This window comes from Cololabis saira, unplaced genomic scaffold (assembly GCF_033807715.1).
Source record: "Cololabis saira isolate AMF1-May2022 unplaced genomic scaffold, fColSai1.1 scf100, whole genome shotgun sequence".
NCBI classification, from domain to species: Eukaryota; Metazoa; Chordata; class Actinopteri; order Beloniformes; family Belonidae; genus Cololabis; species Cololabis saira.
Window position 1 is genome coordinate 32501 of NW_026906264.1, and position 2500 is coordinate 35000.

At 45.4% G+C, this 2500-nt stretch overlaps 7 non-coding genes and 1 pseudogene across 7 annotated transcripts in view; all 8 read right to left on the minus strand.

Moving 5' to 3' along the window:
* LOC133437930 (5S ribosomal RNA) overlaps positions 1 to 89 on the minus strand; it is a 119-nt gene extending 30 nt beyond the window's left edge. The window contains exon 1 of the ribosomal RNA XR_009781127.1: positions 1 to 89. This exon is cut by the window's left edge and continues 30 nt beyond it. This is a non-coding gene — a ribosomal RNA (5S ribosomal RNA).
* A 216-nt stretch (positions 90 to 305) lies between these two features.
* LOC133438039 (5S ribosomal RNA) lies at positions 306 to 424 on the minus strand. Its single transcript, XR_009781226.1, has one exon. It is a non-coding gene; the product is annotated as a 5S ribosomal RNA (ribosomal RNA).
* Positions 425 to 640: 216 nt separating this feature from the next.
* On the minus strand, positions 641 to 759 carry LOC133438004 (5S ribosomal RNA). The gene has a single exon (XR_009781199.1). It is a non-coding gene; the product is annotated as a 5S ribosomal RNA (ribosomal RNA).
* A 204-nt stretch (positions 760 to 963) lies between these two features.
* Positions 964 to 1082, minus strand: LOC133438006 (5S ribosomal RNA). Its single transcript, XR_009781201.1, has one exon. It is a non-coding gene; the product is annotated as a 5S ribosomal RNA (ribosomal RNA).
* Positions 1083 to 1281: 199 nt separating this feature from the next.
* On the minus strand, positions 1282 to 1400 carry LOC133437932 (5S ribosomal RNA). The gene has a single exon (XR_009781129.1). It is a non-coding gene; the product is annotated as a 5S ribosomal RNA (ribosomal RNA).
* Positions 1401 to 1616: 216 nt separating this feature from the next.
* LOC133438014 (5S ribosomal RNA) lies at positions 1617 to 1735 on the minus strand (annotated as a pseudogene).
* A 223-nt stretch (positions 1736 to 1958) lies between these two features.
* LOC133437937 (5S ribosomal RNA) lies at positions 1959 to 2077 on the minus strand. Its single transcript, XR_009781134.1, has one exon. It is a non-coding gene; the product is annotated as a 5S ribosomal RNA (ribosomal RNA).
* Positions 2078 to 2276: 199 nt separating this feature from the next.
* Positions 2277 to 2395, minus strand: LOC133437762 (5S ribosomal RNA). The gene has a single exon (XR_009780966.1). It is a non-coding gene; the product is annotated as a 5S ribosomal RNA (ribosomal RNA).
* Positions 2396 to 2500: the final 105 nt, after the last annotated feature.

Consider the following 2500-nt stretch of genomic DNA (forward strand, 5'->3'; position numbering starts at 1 on the left):
CTCCCATCCAAGTACTAACCAGGCCCGACCCTGCTTAGCTTCCGAGATCAGACGAGATCGGGCGCATCCAGGCTGGTATGGCCGTAAGCTGAAGCTGCAGCTTGAAATACTTCTTATATGGAGTTAAAGATAAGTATATAATACAAGTCATTGATTTGTTGGTGATAATAATTTAGAAGCGCTTATTTGTTGGAGTTAAAGTGCCTTAACCATGTGCAAAACACTTTAGGACGTGAGCTGTCGCTGTTACCACGTTGAAATATGTGTGGGTAGATTAAGCGAGAGCGCTCTCTGCAGGTTGAAAATGCTTACAGCACCTGGTATTCCCAGGCGGTCTCCCATCCAAGTACTAACCAGGCCCGACCCTGCTTAGCTTCCGAGATCAGACGAGATCGGGCGCATCCAGGCTGGTATGGCCGTAAGCTGAAGCTGCAGCTTGAAATACTTCTTATATGGAGTTGAAGATAAGTATATAATACAAGTCATTGATTTGTTTGTGATAATAATTTAGAAGCGCTTATTTGTTGGAGTTAAAGTGCCTTAACCATGTGCAAAACACTTTAGGACGTGAGCTGTCGCTGTTACCACGTTGAAATATGTGTGGATAGATTAAGCGAGAGCGCTCTCTGCTGGTTGAAAAAGCTTACAGCACCTGGTATTCCCAGGCGGTCTCCCATCCAAGTACTAACCAAGCCCGACCCTGCTTAGCTTCCGAGATCAGGCGAGATGGGGCGCATCCAGGCTGGTATGGCCGTAAGCTGAAGCTGAAGCTGCAGCTTGAAATACCTCTTATATGGAGTTGAAGATGGGTATATGATATAAGTCATTGATTTGTTGGTTTTATTTGTTGGAGTTAAAGTGCCTTAACCATGTGCAAAACACTTTAGGACGTGAGCTGTCGCTGTTACCACGTTGAAATATGTGTGGCTAGATTAAGCGAGACCGTTCTCTGCTGGTTGAAAAAGCTTACAGCACCTGGTATTCCCAGGCTGTCTCCCATCCAAGTACTAACCAGGCCCGACCCTGCTTAGCTACCGAGATCAGACGAGATCGGGCGCATCCAGGCTGGTATGGGCGTAAGCAGAAGCTGCAGCTTGAAATACCTCTGATATGGAGTTGAAGATAAGTCATAGAATATAAGTCATTGATTTGTTGGTTTTATTTGTTGGAGTTAAAGTGCCTTAACCATGTGCAAAAGACTTTAGGACGTGAGCTGTCGCTCTTACCACGTTGAAATATGTGTGGCTAGATTAAGCGAGACCGTTCTCTGCTGGTTGAAAAAGCTTACAGCACCTGGTATTCCCAGGCTGTCTCCCATCCAAGTACTAACCAGGCCCGACCCTGCTTAGCTTCCGAGATCAGACGAGATCGGGCGCATCCAGGCTGGTATGGCCGTAAGCTGAAGCTGCAGCTTGAAATACTTCTTATATGGAGTTAAAGATAAGTATATAATACAAGTCATTGATTTGTTGGTGATAATAATTTAGAAGCGCTTATTTGTTGGAGTTAAAGTGCCTTAACCATGTGCAAAACACTTTAGGACGTGAGCTGTCGCTGTTACCACGTTGAAATATGTGTGGGTAGATTAAGCGAGAGCGCTCTCTGCTGGTTGAAAAAGCTAACAGCACCTGGTATTCCCAGGCGGTCTCCCATCCAAGTACTAACCAAGCCCGACCCTGCTTAGCTTCCTAGATCGGGCGAGATCGGGCGCATCCAGGCTGGTATGGCCATAAGCTGAAGCTGAAGCTGCAGCTTGAAATACCTCTTATATGGAGTTGAAGATAAGTCATATAATATAAGTCATTGATTTGTTGGTGATAATAATTTGGAAGCACTTATTTGTTGGAGTTAAAGTGCCTTAACCATGTGCAAAACACTTTAGGACGTGAGCTGTCGCTGTTACCACGTTGAAATATGTGTGGGTAGATTAAGCGAGAGCGCTCTCTGCAGGTTGAAAATGCTTACAGCACCTGGTATTCCCAGGTGGTCTCCCATCCAAGTACTAACCAGGCCTGACCCTGCTTAGCTTCCGAGATCAGACGAGACCGGGCGCATCCAGGCTGGTATGGCCGTAAGCAGAAGCTGCAGCTTGAAATACCTCTTATATGGAGTTGAAGATAAGTCATAGAATATAAGTCATTGATCTGTTGGTTTTATTTGTTGGAGTTAAAGTGCCTTAACCATGTGCAAAACACTTTAGGACGTGAGCTGTCGCTGTTACCACGTTGAAATATGTGTGGCTAGATTAAGCGAGAGCGTTCTCTGCTGGTTGAAAAAGCTTACAGCACCTGGTATTCCCAGGCGGTCTCCCATCCAAGTACTAACCAGGCCCGACCCTGCTTAGCTTCCGAGATCAGATGAGATCGGGCGCATCCAGGCTGGTATGGCCGTAAGCTGAAGCTGCAGCTTGAAATACTTCTTATATGGAGTTGAAGATAAGTATATAATACAAGTCATTGATTTGTTTGTGATAATAATTTAGAAGCGCTTATTTGTTGGA